Source organism: Podarcis filfolensis (assembly GCF_964270895.1).
Source record: "Podarcis filfolensis genome assembly, chromosome: 12".
Lineage (NCBI taxonomy): Eukaryota > Metazoa > Chordata > Lepidosauria > Squamata > Lacertidae > Podarcis > Podarcis filfolensis.
Genome location: NC_139614.1, coordinates 58066668 through 58081872, shown reverse-complemented (window position 1 = coordinate 58081872; position 15205 = coordinate 58066668). Strand labels below are relative to the sequence as shown.

The 15205-nt window shown below is 52.5% G+C and overlaps 2 protein-coding genes across 5 annotated transcripts in view; both read left to right on the top strand.

The window, feature by feature from the left end:
• LOC310745974 (uncharacterized protein) overlaps nucleotides 1-15205 on the top strand; it is a 618230-nt gene that overhangs the window by 100226 nt on the left and 502799 nt on the right. The window lies entirely within an intron of this gene.
• The window catches only part of SLC4A2 (solute carrier family 4 member 2), a 60634-nt gene continuing 58857 nt past the window's right edge, over nucleotides 13429-15205 (top strand). For 2 of the 4 annotated variants that reach the window (XM_083579276.1, XM_083579275.1), the window contains exon 1: nucleotides 13467-13562. The gene's annotated coding sequence lies outside the window, so the exon portion shown is untranslated. Of the gene's footprint in view, nucleotides 13563-15205 lie in introns of all 4 variants that reach the window. The other 2 variants (XM_083579270.1, XM_083579269.1) reach the window with 2 other exon arrangements.

Sequence of the window (15205 nt, the reverse complement as noted above, 5' to 3'; positions counted from 1 at the left end):
GTCAGCCATAATCCCTTGACCGAGCAGTCACGTACTCTGCGGCCCTTCCCAGTTGACATGGCAACCTTGATAGTCATCTTGATGGGCTCAGACAGAAGACTATCAAGGACAAAACGAACTGCATAAATTAGTGTATTCAACACAGACTCTAACAAAAGAACCGTGACCGGATTCCCCTCAGGGGGCAGGAAACTGCGCCTTTTCTCTTTGTTTCCTGAAAATGACTCGTGTGGAGGAAGAGAAGGGGCTCCGGCCAGGTGTCAGGATACTCAGATTACCTGTGCAGCCCCTCCTCGACTCCTCCTATTTTTAATATAGTCATGATGTAAATATGATGTATTTCTAGGGGTGTAGCTTAAGGGATTAGGAGCTAATAAAAGTTGGGGTCTTCCTTTGTTCGGGGCTTCCATCTTGCTTCACCTTGTGGGCAGTGGGAGTCCTGTCGCGACAGTCTTTCTTCAATAAAGACCAAGCCTACAGGCTGCTGATTTGCTTCAAATTGCTCTGGTTGGTGTCTTGATTTTGCCCAAGGGAGCCCTCGGATTTTCCGGTAACAGTTTTGGCAACCACGAAGGGACACTTGGTTCTCCTGTAAAGGTGAGAGGGGAGATAGAGGGGATCGGGCGCCACTGGGCAACCTTAGCCCGGGGATCCCTTTTTCCTCTCCCTGCCTCCTCTTTGCGGGCGGTAATCAATCGTCACCAAAAGCCCAACCAGGGGGAGCAAAGGCGAGGTCAAGCCGGCTAAAGAGAAAGGATCCCGGGATCCACGAGGGACATCTACGAACGTGAGTATGGTTTAAAAGTAAATACATTGGGAGGGGGTGGAAAGTAAGGTTCCCACGACAGCTGGGCCTTTCTTCCTTCTATCTCTGACGTTGCCCCTCGGAGTCGACCAGGAACGTCCTATACTTTCTCTTTTCTCTCCCCCGATTTCCCTCTCGGAGTTTGGCCAGGGAAAGCGCGGAACTTTGTTATTTCTCTGACGTCTTCCCTCGGAGTCGTCCGGAGGCGTCCTTACAAATCTCACACACACACACCCTCCCCTGTCTATGCAAATGAAGCCGCCCCTCCTGCTCGGCGACCCTTGTTGGGGATGACCCGTGTACGTGAGAACGCAAGGTCATTTGCTTCCTTTCAAAACTTTGTTTTCTCGGACCCCGATCTGGCACTGCACTGCGCAGGCGTCCAGTAGGGAGCCCGAAATTAGTCTAAAGGCTAGGCAGGAGGCTGTCGTGGATGGTAGAGAGGGAGGTTCACTAATTGGGGCCCCACACTAGGGTTAGTCTTGTAAGCAGCGCTGAGGTAGAATTCCGGATCCGTGGTTATTGTCTGGGTGGAGAGACCCATGGTTTTCCAGGCTTGTGCCTGTGGTTTTCCGGGTGGAGAGACCCGTGGTTTTCCAGGCTCGTGCCTGTGGTTTTCTGATAGTCATTTTGTGGTTTACTGATAGGTAGGAATTGTACTAGTCAAGGATATCCCGAGTACTGAAAGAATATTTTTTTCTGTCCTCTCTTTTTTCCCCCTTTGTCCCTTTCCTTGTGTGTGTGTCCATTCTTTCTGTCTTTTAGCGTACTTCGTTAACGAAAACCCTACAATACATACAAGAAGAAATGGGAGCCCACGCTTCCAAATATTCAGATTGGACTCCTCCAGGCGACAAGGCTTCCGTGAAGCCTTTCCGCCCTAGAGAGGACTCTGATACCCCTCTACAATTCGTTCTCTTAAATTGGAAAGAGCTGAGAGTGAGGAAGGGACTCTCAAAGTCTAAACTGAGGGACCTCTGCAACATCTCGTGGGTCGCTTTCACCCACCATCTGGTGCCGGCCTCTCAATGGCCACCTCACGGTTCCTTTAATCTTGTGAAAATGCAGGCACTTAAATCTTATCTAGCCGATGAGAAGCCCCGACAACTGTACTATCTCAATGCCTTCGTTGAAGCCCGTGAATTGTTCCAACGGCAACAAGCCCAAATTGTTCGGCAAATGGCTGTTTTAAAAACAACCAGACCTCCCCCATACGATGAAATTAGAGCCCAAGAGGAGCAATTGCATAGGACCCTCGTCCCTTTCTATTATCCCGAACCAAGAGCCCCCCAACCGCCAGGATCCGAGGCAGGAGACAGGACAGGAGCCGTGGGGGGGGGCACAGGACCTGGGGAAGACATAGCAAATCCACCCGCCACTGCCCCTTCCCAAAGCTCATCAATTGCATTGCCGCTCAACCCTTCCCCGAGTGCGTCCAACACAGGAGAAGACCAAGTAGATTTGGATATAGGACCCCTACTCAACGGGCAACTTCTTAACGGAGGAAGGGACGGACCTGTCTCCAGTAGAACTCGGAATAGGGATAACCTGCAAAATGGAGAGATAGAGGGCGCTTTTCCTCTAAGGGCACTACCTATACCCCCGGTCAGGGCAGGAGACCCACCCCCCATGGTCTTCACACACCAACCCTTCCTTACTTCGGATTTAATGAACTGGTCCGACAAAATGCCCTCCCTTCGGGACGACCCTGACAAATGCCACTGCCAAGTGGCCACCATCTTCTCCACCCACAACCCCACGTGGGCGGATGTACATATGCTACTTGGGGCCCTTTTTAATGAGGCAGAAAAAAGGGAGATACTGGCAAAAGCGGGGGAAGCTTTAGCTCGGGAAGGCTATCAACCGAACCGACACGCCTCAATGGCCCCACTGACCGCCCAGACGTTACTTAACGACCCTGACTGGGACTACAACACTGATGATGGTGTATGGGGCTTAAAGATTTTTAAGAAAGCCATCCTAGATGGCATCAAAGCTGCGGGACAGCGAACCGTGAATTGGACCAAAGTCCAAGCCGTCCTTCAAGGACCTGATGAACACCCGTCTGACTACTATTCGCGACTGGTCTCTGCTATTAAAACCTGGGGTGGGATAGATCCAGAGAGTCCGCAATACGAGGTAATAGTCAAGGGATTTTTCAAAGATCAAGCTATGGCTGACATACGGAAAGCATTAAATGCACACCTTGGGTACGATGGAAAAACCATAAGTGAAATCCTTTCCATCGCAAAGTCTGTTTTCAACTCAAGAGACGAACGGAAAAGAAAAGACCAAAAGCCCGATCCCCCACGGGTGTCAGCCTATGCAGCCGGGGTTCCTACCTTCAAAGAAAAATTCAAGCCAAGGGGACCTGAACTGCTGGATGACCGTGTTTGTTTCAACTGCGATGAAATAGGGCATATAAAAAGACACTGCCCCCTCCTGACGGGAGCCAGAAGGGCCGAATGTAGAAATCCAAGACCATACAGACCAGAACACAGGGAAACCACCTACCCCAAATATAGAGAGTCAACCCCTCCATACGGACCTAATCAATCCCCGTCCCAAATGCAACCCCGTGCAGGACCCCCTCCTCCGCAACCACGACCCCGAAATCACCCCCATGACGCTACCAATCCCTTTGGTAATCGCTCCACAAATCCGACTCATGAAATGGTAATGGAAGAGTATCAGGACCATTGACAATTAGAAGCAGATCCCGCCTCTTTCTCTTTCCTCTGCCCAGTCTTACAACTATCCTCCTCCGACCCCATCTGCACTATGCAAATTGATGGCCAGTCCTATGACTGTCTCCTAGACACTGGGGCCACCTACTCCACCCTTACAAATAGCCATTTGGCCCCGGGGGAAGAAACCAGGACCGTGATGGGACTTGATGGAATCCCCCGGAATTGCCCCCTTTCCAAACCTGCAAAGGTCTCAGTCGGACCTCTATCGGTCAAACATACCTTTCTACTAACCTCTAGCCCTGTCAACCTCTTGGGGAGGGATCTGCTCTGCAAACTGAACGCTACTATCCAATGTGGCCAGGAAGGAATTTATTTGCACATGCCAAACGACTCCATTTTCAATTTCCAAGGGGTTCTTCAAGAAGCTAGCAACAAAGCCATTAATCTTCCTCCCGAACTTCTCAATAGTGTTCCCTCTTGGCTATGGGGAACCGAATCAACATCCGTTGGACTCCTAAAGTCTGCAACCCCAGTAAAAGTAAACTATAGGAAAGACCTACCGTTTCCTTGCACCAAGCAATACCCCCTACCCCCGGAAGCAATCGAAGGACTCACTCCAATGACTGATGAATTTCTGAAGATGGGAGTTCTAGTTCCCTGTGCCTCTCCGTGTAACACCCCTCTCCTTCCTGTCAAGAAGCCTAATACAAACCCTGTCAAATGGCGCTTAGTGCAAGACCTTCAACTCGTCAATTCTTTCGTTATCCCCAGACACGCTGTAGTCGCCAACCCCCACCACCTTTTGAGCACCATCCCGGAGGGAACTGTAGTTTACTCCGTCATAGACTTGTGTTCGGCCTTCTTTAGTATCCCTGTACACCCAGAGAGCCAATTCCTCTTTGCTTTCACCTGGCAAACCGGTCAATTAACGTGGACCCGGTTGCCTCAAGGATACGTGGAATCTCCGACAATCTTCTCTTCCATATTACATCAAGACCTATTAGATGTGGACCTTCCGGGAGGTTCCACCCTCAGGCTTTACGTTGACGATATTTTACTTTGTGGGCGGGATTTGGAATCCTGCAAATCAGACACTATAGCCCTCCTGACGATACTGGCACATAAGGGACACAAAGTATCCCCCCAAAAGATACAGTACGGCCAAAAGGAAGTGAAATATCTTGGCCACATCCTGGGGGAAGGCACCCGTGCCCTCACCACAGATAGAATCGAGGCCATAACCAAGCTACCCCTTCCTAAAACTAAAAGGCAGCTCAGGGGTTTCATTGGGTTGAGTGGATTTTGCCGGGCATGGATCCCTCGCTACGGAGAATTCACCCGGCCCCTTACCGCAATGACACATGACAATGCCCCAGACCAACTACAATGGACTGCAGAGGCGCTTGAAGCCTTCGAATCTATCAAACGGGAGTTGAGGTCTTCACCCGCCCTCGGACTCCCTGACTATAGGCTACCTTTCTCTTTATTCGTCCATGAAAATAAGGGGGTAGCCTCTGGCGTCCTTACGCAGCCTTTTCAGGGAAGAAACAGACCTGTCGCTTACTACAGCCTTCAGGCGGACACCACTGTAATGGGGAATGTGGGGTGCCTTAGAGCGGTGGCAGCTGCAGCATTACTCCTAGAAAAGGCACAAGAGACCGTTTTGGGACATGACCTAACTGTAAATGTTCCCCACGCTGTAGCCACCCTTCTCAGCTTACAAGGGTGCCAACGCTTCACAATACAAAGGTTGAACAGGTACGAAGCTATCCTCCTCAGTCCGTCCAATGTCACCATAAAAAGAGTAAACTCTCTCAACCCTGCAACTCTCTTACCCCTTCCTGGCGATGGCACACCACATCACGACTGTTCCCAAGTGGTTCGCCACGCCGAAAAACCACGGGAGGACCTTGACTATCTCCCCTTAACCAACCGCGACCTTATCTTGTACACTGACTGGAGCTCAAAGATTGTGGGAGGGGAACGGAAAAGTGGATATGCAGTTGTTAGCGACACCGACATCCTAGAAGCACGCCCTGTCCATGCTAAGTACAGCGCACAGGCTGCCGAACTTATTGCCTTGATCCGAGCCTGAGAATTAGGAGCGGGACAAAGAATCACCATTTACACGGATTCAAAATATTGCTTTGGGTTGGTTCATGCCACCGGACAGATCTGGCTGCAGAGGGGTTTTCTGACCGCTGCAGGCACTCAAATAGCCCACGCACCCCTAGTACAACGTCTTATGGATTCCATACATCTTCCCGAGGCAATAGCGGTCGTCTATTGTAAAGCCCATACCAAGGGGAAAGACCCAGTTTCAATAGGGAACCGCTGTGCTGATCGCGTAGCCCAAGAAGCAGCCCTCAAACCACTGTCTGCAGACAGTGAATTCCAGGGACCTCAGGTTCCGTCGGATGTGGACTTTGAACTAATGTACAAAACCGCAACCCCAGAAGAGATAAAGGGATGGGAAGAACAGGGAGCTCTCTTAAAAAATGGCATTTGGTACCTTCCCAATAAGAGACTCATAATGCCCAGACTCTGGGTACCCAAACACTTAAGGATCTTACATCAGTGTACCCACTGGGGAAGGGACAAGCTCATGGACTCAGTACAAGGCTGTTGGTATGCCTCAGGACTGGCTCTCACCGCAAAAGTGGCAGTAAAGAATTGTCACACCTGTCAAACCTTTAATCCAAAGCATACTGCCAGATGTCCACCAGGAGCCAGACCATGGGCTTTCGTCCCCTTCGAAAGTCTCCAAGTCAATTTTATAGACCTGCCCCCTTGTCAGGGCTACAAGCATGCCCTTTTCATTATTGATCAATTGACCGGATGGGTAGAATGCCTCCCGACTCGCTGAACTACTGCCCAAATAGTTGCAAAAATTCTACTACATGAAATTATACCACGTTTTGGGGTTCCGAGACACATAGACAGCGACAGGGGCTCACACTTCACCTCCGACGTAGTCCAACAAGTAGCTAAAGCTCCAGGGGTCAAATGGAAGTTACACACCCCATACCACCCCCCTTCCTCAAGGCAGGTTGAGAGAATGAACCAGCAGCTGAAGTCTCAGCTAGGAAAACTCTGCAGAGACTCTGGAATCAAGTGGGTCAATGCCCTCCCCTTGGTCCTACACAATCTCAGGGCATGCCCCCGTGGGAACCTGAACTTATCTCCTTATGAACTACTTTTTGGGAGACCGTCCCCCGTATATAACACGCAATTTCCCCCATCAGAACTAGAAGTAGGCGAGTCTGAATTGACCAAATATATAATACAGCTCCAGAAGCAACTCATTGTTCTCCACAGATACGCGGCCGCGAGTCAAAACCTACCTCTAGACGAGAACATCCATCCGTTCCAACCAGGAGACTGGGTACTGGCAAAGACTTACCAGAAAGTACCCCTACAGCCCACCTGGGAAGGACCCTACCAGGCACTTCTCACTACCCCAACCTCCGTCAAGGTAGCAGAGAAGTCGGCCTGGCTACATCATACCGGCTGCAAACCTGCTTCCCCACCTGACTCCACCACCGACAACGCACCCTACTCTACTCCCCCACAACCGGCAGAAGACGACACCGACATAGAGGTGACCCAACAGACCGGACCAGATCGGGGCACGCATCGAGCCCTAGAGACCAGACCAGATCAGGGGAACAGATCGAGCCCTACAGACCGGACCAGATCGGGTCACGCATCGAGCCCTACAGACCGGACCAGATCGGGGCACAGATCGAGCCCTACAGACCGGACCTGCTTCAACACCAACGCCGACCCATTGGACCTCCGAAATCGTCACAACAACAGACAACCGGGAGCAACCACCGATCCGCCTCTGACTCCGTAAGACACCACAGCACGCCGTTTGACAGCTCGCCTTTTGACAGCCCGCCTTTTGACAGCTTCGCCTTCAGACAGTTTGCCTTTCACAGCCTACCGCTTACCACCACCCTGTTCCCGGCCACCATGCTTTTCACCAGATGCATCATACCTCCTCCTTTCTCCGTCCTGCTCGTGTTTCCCATTTTTACCACAACCTTGACCTCCATGACCACGCATGTTTCATGCCCAGGATTACAAATTGAGCACCAATACCTTGACTTCGGCATTGTGGACATGGTGAAAAGAGGAACGCTAGACCGCCTTGGGGATTTTGACTTTTGCGTACCAGAGACCCGTGTCCTCCTTCGCCATTCCATACTACCTACCCTAAGCACACGCCAGACTTGGGAACTGTTTGTCCGTTCTCCAAACTACACCCCACTCGGCAAACTCATACTCAGCAGAGATGGTCCCTGGAACTGGGCCCGCTGTATAAATGGTTCCTATACACTATTCTCCGACGGTGTGCCCCAACAATCGCTGAACTGGACAATTTTAGACAATGGCGGTGGGGAATCAGTTTACACTGACCAGAATCACCCAACCGACTGTCTGATCCATGGATTTTACTGCCAGAGAGTGGACTCCATACCTCGCCCCACCACCCTCCAAGGAGTTTGCCTCCGAAGGTACTGCTGCGTCTGGGACATCGGCCTTGCCTCCACCTGGGATGGCAGAGCATACCTTGAGGGCTGGTATCACTCCACCACCCCACCCGCGGAGTGGGATACCTCGGGGCCTCAAAGATGTGGAGGTGTAGCTACAAACCTCACCTACCTACATCGACAAGACCCCCTCCACCCCGCGGGCATGGCACCTCGACAAAGGGGGGAACTGTCGATATCTCAAACTCCTACCAATAACGACCTATTATCCACCTGGCATTCCAACACCTATGTGAAACTGGTCTCCGAAATCGCAAAACAAACTACCACCGACGACTGTTGGATCTGTGCCAACGCCCCGGCTCACCTCCACAGCGGCATTCCTTTCCTTGGAGTACCCCTCACCTTACAACAGCACCTCTCTGCCGACGTACAGTCCTGGAACCTGACGGCTGTAAATTTAACTCACCAGTACATTTACCTAACCGGACCTACGAAAGGTGACCTCTGTCGGAAGTTCAGCAGCAATGACAGGATGATTGGAGAAAGTACCTGTAAGTGCATCATTGACATCACCCTGACCGGTAGAATCACCTTGTGGCGACAGGGCACCCCCTCTACCCATCCAGATCTGTTGTCGGCCTGGAAACTGGTGATGAACTTGCCTGATTCTTGGGACCCCTCCCCCGTTACCCAGTGCTTCTTCCATACCTTTCTCACCGGCCGCATAGACTCCTGCTTACAGGGATTGTTTTGGGTGTGCGGCCATCGCGGCTATGTATGGGCCAGCCCCCACTCCCAAGGCACCTGCTACCTTGGACTAATCCTGCCTGGGATCAGGGTCCCCTGGAAGGAGGCGCAACAAGAGGGCAAAGGACTTGTCAGAACTTTCCGATGTGTCAGCCAATGGGGAAACCTATGGACGAGCCCTCTTCCCTGCCTAGGGAGCAGGTTCCGACCATGTTGACATCCTTAAACTGACAGACATTTTATTAACCTTTATGGAGGAATCTAACGCAGCAACCCAGTCCATCCTAACAGAGTTGACTGAGGTCAGACAGATGGAGCTTCAGAATCGCCTTGCTTTAGACTATATTCTGGCTTCGACCGGAGGCGTATGTGCCCTCGTAGGAACCGAGTGCTGTACGTACGTCTCTGATCAGACCTTGAACATTACGGGACATCTCAACAATATCCACAAATTAACCGACGAGCTTATTCAACATGAAGGCCTATCCGATGCTCAATTTTGGAGCTGGCTACCAGGATCCGCATGGATAAAACAGCTCTTAGGAAACGGGCTCCTGATTCTGATCACCGTTGCTATTTGCATCGCTTTCTTTTGCTGCGCTATCCATTGCTTCCCGTTTTGCTGTCAAACGTGGAACTCCTGCGTTCCGCTTCTCCGCTCCCGCACGCCTGCCTCGCACAGGATGTTCCCACCAGGAACTCCTTCAATTTTCATCGAGATGGGACCCCTAGGAGCCCCGCACAATCTGGATTCTAGGTACGGCACGTTTCCGAGTTCAATTGACCATGACTGATTTAATCAAAATGTTGCAAACCGCTTCCGGGAAAGCGAAAGTGCTTTGAACTTCAAGGACAATATTCTTCATAAATTCACCATAAATCAGCCGTATATCGGATCTTCACCGGACCACTTTTATTTTGCTTCGTATTACAAGGACTATCAAAGGGGGTGGCCTGATACAAGCCAGCCATAATCCCTTGACCGAGCAGTCACGTACTCTGCAGCCCTTCCCCAGTTGACATGACAACCTTGATAGTCATCTTGATGGGCTCTGACAGAAGACCATCAAGGACACAACAAACTGCATACATTAGTGTATTCAACACAGACTCTGACAAAGGGACCTTGACCGGACTCCCCTCAGGGGGCAGGAAACCGCACCTTTCCCTTTGTTTCCTGAAAACGACTCACGGGGGGGGGGGGAGAGAAGGGGCTTCGGCCAGGTGTCAGGATACTTAGATTACCTGTGCAACCCCTCCCCGACTCCTCCTATTTTTAATATAGTCATGATGTAAATATGATGTATTTCTAGGGGTGTAACTTAGGGGACTAGGAGCTAATAAAAGTTGGGGTCTTCTTTTGTTCGGGGCTTCCATCTTGCTTCACCTTGTGGGCGGTGGGAGTCCTGTCGCGACAGTCTTTCTTCAATAAAGACCAAGCCTACAGGCTGCTGATTTGCTTCAAATTGCTCTGGTTGGTGTCTTGATTTTACCCAAGGGAGCCCTCGGATTTTCCGGTAACAAGGTCAACACCAGCACTTTGAATTGTGCTCGGAAACTTACTGGGAGACAATGTAGGTCTTTCAAGACCGGTGTTATGTGGTCTCGGCGGCCGCCCCCAGTCACCAGGCTAGTTGCCGCATTCTGGATTAATTGCAGTTTCCGAGTCACCTTCAAAGGTAGCCCCACATAGAGCGCATTGCAGTAGTCCAAGTGGGAGATAACTAGAGCATGCACCACTCTGGCAAGGCAGTCCGCGGGCAGGTAGGGTCTCATCCTGCGTACCAGGTGGAGCCAGCAGACAGCTGCCCTGGACACAGAACTGACCTCCGCCTCCATGGACAGGTGTGAGTCCAAAATATTAAAAACACAATAAAACATCAAATAGCAAAAGCTTCCCTGAACAGGGCTGCCTTCAGATGTCTTCTAAAAGTCAGAGAGTTGTTTATTTCCTTGACATCTGACAGGAGGGCATTCCACAGGGCAGGCGCCACCACCGAGAAGGCCCTCTACATGCATTCAATGGGTTTTGTAAGGGGGTGCAATTATGTTCATCCATAACAGTATAAATACTGAGCTCAACGGACCAGTGGTGGGACTTGCTATAAGGCATGTTCTTACTGGAATCAGCTCTTTGTTCAGAGTTCTCCTTCCTTGGAGGTTTTTAGGCAGAGGTTGGAGGGCCACCTGTCATGGATGCTTGAGCTGAGATTCCTGCCTCGTGGGGGGTTGGCCTAGATGACCTTTGGGGGTCCCTTCCAACTCTATGATTCTGTGACTCATGGATGGAGTTTCCTGCTTTACAAAGCTTTCTCCCTGCAAGCTGCTGCTCCTGTTTCTGGCCAAGGGAGGGAACACAACGCCACCAGCCAGGAACACACACCCCCCCACAAAAAATAAAACCTCTCTGGGTTCCTGGGCAGGAGGGAGCCTGGTGTGCTCAGCTTATCAGGACTGCAATCTTCCTGGCTCCCTGTACCTCATTTGCTGGTGCTTTCTGAAGATTGTTCCCTATTAGGAAAAAGGTTTCCAGACCATAAACCAGATGATGAAATCCCCAGTCCAATCAGATCCCAAAATAGCATGACTATCTTATTTTTCTTTAGAAGCCCAAGGAATGCCTAATGAAGATCTTATTACCCATTTGTTAACTGCCGCCGGATTAATAAATGTCAGGCGCAGGAAGACTCTTAATGTAAATCTCTTTGAAGCTCGGCTGTCGCAAATGTAGGACTCTAGGCTTATGCGCTAGCTAAGAGCCTGGCACCGAGAGCCCCCTGCTGGAAAGGAAAGCACAAGCTTTTAGGGAACCAAATTCCTTTTGTGGAATATGCACAGTCTATTGAGCATGGCTTCCGTCCACATGGCAATATTGCAGAACGGTCTCCCTTGGGAGGTTGTGGACTCTCTGTCCTTGGAGGTTTATAAATGAAGGTCAGGCAGCCCCAGTCAGAGGACCTGGAGCTATGATTCCTGCATCGCAGGGGGTTGGACTAGATGACCCTTGGGGTCCCTTAAAGCTCTGCAATTCTAGGATTCTACGATAAGGTTACCAGATTTTTTTCTTTCCACCCCCCCCCCAATAAATATGTATTGTTTTCTTTACATATTCTTTCTTACAATACTTTAATCAACACAAAACCATTTTAGCTCTGCCAACCTTGTGACTTCCCTCCCATATCACATCCATTCACGTATTTTATCTTTTCACTTTTTTCATCTATATTGTAGGAGTTACTTCAGTCCTGCTAGTGTCCTTAAATTTGTAAGGCTATCTTTTAAATATACAATAAATTTACTCCAATTTTCTTGGAATCTCTGATTGTCCTGATCCCAAATTCTTCCTGCCAGTTTGGCTAATTCCACATAGTCTATCACTTTCGTCTGCCATTCTGCAATCATAGGAACTTCCTTTAATTTCCAGTTTGGGGCCAACAAAGTCCTTGCAGCAGCTGTGGCGTACGTAAACAGTCTTTGATTTTTGTCTTGATCTCCTTTCCCATCAAGCCGAGTAAAAAGTTACCAGATTTTTTTCAATGAATCCAGGGACACTTTTCACTTTCAATGGATTTCGTATGGGGACTGATTTGTAAATCCTGGGACTGCGCCCTGGAAAAGGGGACGTCTGGTAACCTTATTCTACGAGTCTATGAATGATACTTTCATCTGGCTATTGTGCATTCAGTGAGCCACAACTGGGATTGCTTCTGTTACATTTTCTTCTTCGGAGGGAGGGCTCTGTACCTGTTGTGATTGTTTATATTATTATTATTTTCTCTCCTTCATATGCTATTCATTTGCAACTGCTCTGCTTCAGGACAGAGGAAACCTTCCTTTCCCCTTTCCCTCTTTCTTTTTAGTGCCACACTCCCTTCTTCTCTCTTTCGGCTCCTTCTCTCTCTCCTTCCTTCGAGGTGCGCCTCTCCCGTAGGAGACTATGCCAACCTTTATTGGCATAAAGCTTTGGAGAAAATGCCAACCTTTATTCCACTGGTGACTCAGCCTCTTGTGGGTTTAAGGTCAAGGGGAAACACATTTCACAACGAAGGCACCTTACAAACTCCGGGTGCCGCGTCTGGGAAGGCACCGGCGCCTCCTTCTTGCCGAGATCTCCCCCGCGGGTCAAGGGAAGGCGGTGAAAGCCTCCCTCGCCTGCTGCCTCTGAGCTGGGACGGGATGGAAGTTGATATCCAGTTCCACCTGGCATGGAAGAAAGGGGAAAGAGGAGAGTTTTTCTCCCTTCCTCATCGCGCTGGACCTTGTGAGCATCCCAGGAAGATTGAGGGCAGGTCAAAGGAAGTTCTTCTTCACCTAGTTAGACTATGGAGGCGGGATGGCCACCAGCCTGGACGGCTTGAGATTCCTGCATTGCGGGGGGCTGGACTAGATCCCTCCCAACTCTACAATTCTAGGATCCTGCGGAAAGAGGATTGCACAAATTCAGGGCGGAGGCGGAGGCTGTCTCTGGCTAGCAGCCAGGCTGCCTCCAGTCCCAGCGGAGCTCCCCCCTGGATCCGCGCGCTCTGGCGGTTCTTGCGCGCAAAGCAGGCATTCCCGCGCACGCCTTTTGCCTTCCTTCGACACTGGGGGTCTCTGCCCGCCCCTCTGTCCGCCTCTTTCTCCGCCTGGGCGGGGCCCCCGTTCTCCTCTCAGGGGGCGGGGGCTTTCCTGCCGTGCACGTGGCGGAGTCGGGAGCGCGCAGGGTCCAGCTGCGCATGCGCTCCCCCCTGCCTGGCGAGCCGAGGTTGCTTCCTCGGACCTGGAGGGGCCGGGCTGGCGGGCGCGCGCCTGAGGCTGCTGCCGGGGCTCTTGGAGCGGGTGAGTGACGGGCGCGCGCGAGGCGGCGGCGGCGCGGGAGGAGAAGAAGCGCGCGCGAGGCACCGGCGGGCCGGAGCTGGAGCCTCTCGGGGCCGGGAGACGAGCCGGGGGCGGACTGGGGTGGGGTGCCTGCCTCCCATCCTCTGGCCCACGAGGAGGAGGGGGCGGACGGGCCTCCCGGGGCCGCGCGCTGGGCTCCCTCCTGCTCCGAGGCAAGCGCGCTCTGCGTGTGCTCAGAGGCACGCGCTTGGCGGAGAACCGAGGGAGCGCCCTCCCTGGGGAGAATCGGCTGTCCAGCCCCCCATCCAGGACTTGCGCTCCGCCAGGTGCCTTTGCCGGTGGGGCTGGGAGATTCCCCGCAGGCGGGACTCGCGTCGGGTCGAAACTCCCGAACATCCCCCTGGACGCGGCTCCCGGGGCGCCCGCAGTGCGCGGCCTGCGCTTTTGGAGAGCGCCGGCTCCAGCTTCGCGCATTGCGCTCTGCCGTGGCAACCTGGGCGGGGGGTGTCTCCCTTTCTCTTGCTCAGCCCGCGATGCAGAGGTCTGCCCGGGGTCCACCCCAAAGGCCAGGCGAGCCACCCACCGTGGGGCAGGATCTGAATCCAGGCCCCGGGGCCCCGCAGGCAGAGGGCATCTGGGGCAGGCGCTGCGGGGGCACCCGGAAGCCTGGAGACCGGGCGCGCAGGGGGGGATTTGCCAGGATCCATTTCCCTGAGCAGGAGGGATGCAGATGTTTCTGGATGGGATGGAGCCGCCAGGGACACACCTTGCTGTGGGCGCGGATGATGCCAACACCTTCCCTCGCTTTCTGGGCAGGGCTGGGCGCCCGCTAGGAAGGTGCTGCTCGCCGTTGCATAACCTTGGAGGTGGGGGGTGCACTGCATTCCCAGGAAGGAAAGATCCAGCCTGCAGCCCGCATCCTCACCAGGGAGGAATTCTCCAGGGGTGGCTCATTCCTGGCACTCCCTCCCGCCTCCCTGGGTGGCCGGCATTGCCTTGCAGTCCGTGCCAGCCTGTTCAGGCGGCACCCCTCTTGGGGGCGAGAGGGAGGAGTTCCTGGATCCCTGCCCTGGGTCTGTCTGGGCGCTGTGCAGCGCCAGAACCTCAGGTCACGGGCAGAGCTCACCTTTTGCTCCTGGTAGTGGAAGGTTCGGGAAGGACGAAAGAAAGTCTGTCTTCACACAGCAGATAACTGACCTGTGGAACTCCCTCCCACAGTGATGACCACCAGCTTGGATGGCTTTCAAAGAGGGTTAGGACAATTGACGGTGGGGATGTCTGAGTGCCTCTGAATCCCAGTTGCGGGAGAGTTGCTCTGGCGCTCGGATCCTGCTCGTGGTTTCCCAATAAGGGCATCTCATTGGCCCCTGTGAGAACAGGAGGCTGGACCAGGTGGGCGACTGGCCTGATCCAGCTGCTCTTGCATTTGAGGCGGCTGCCACATCCCATGACACTGGAGCAACCTTGCCGGCCCCTGAGGCACTGCAGCTGTGACCATGACGGTCCAGAAGACCCAACTGCTCTCTGCTTTTCCTTTCATTTGTGGACATGAAACCAGGAGCAAGGAAGGTGGCTGGGCCTTTGGTCAGGCCAGACTCTGGGTTGGCAACCTGGCACTTCTGAGTGTTCCTGGCCTGCCGTTC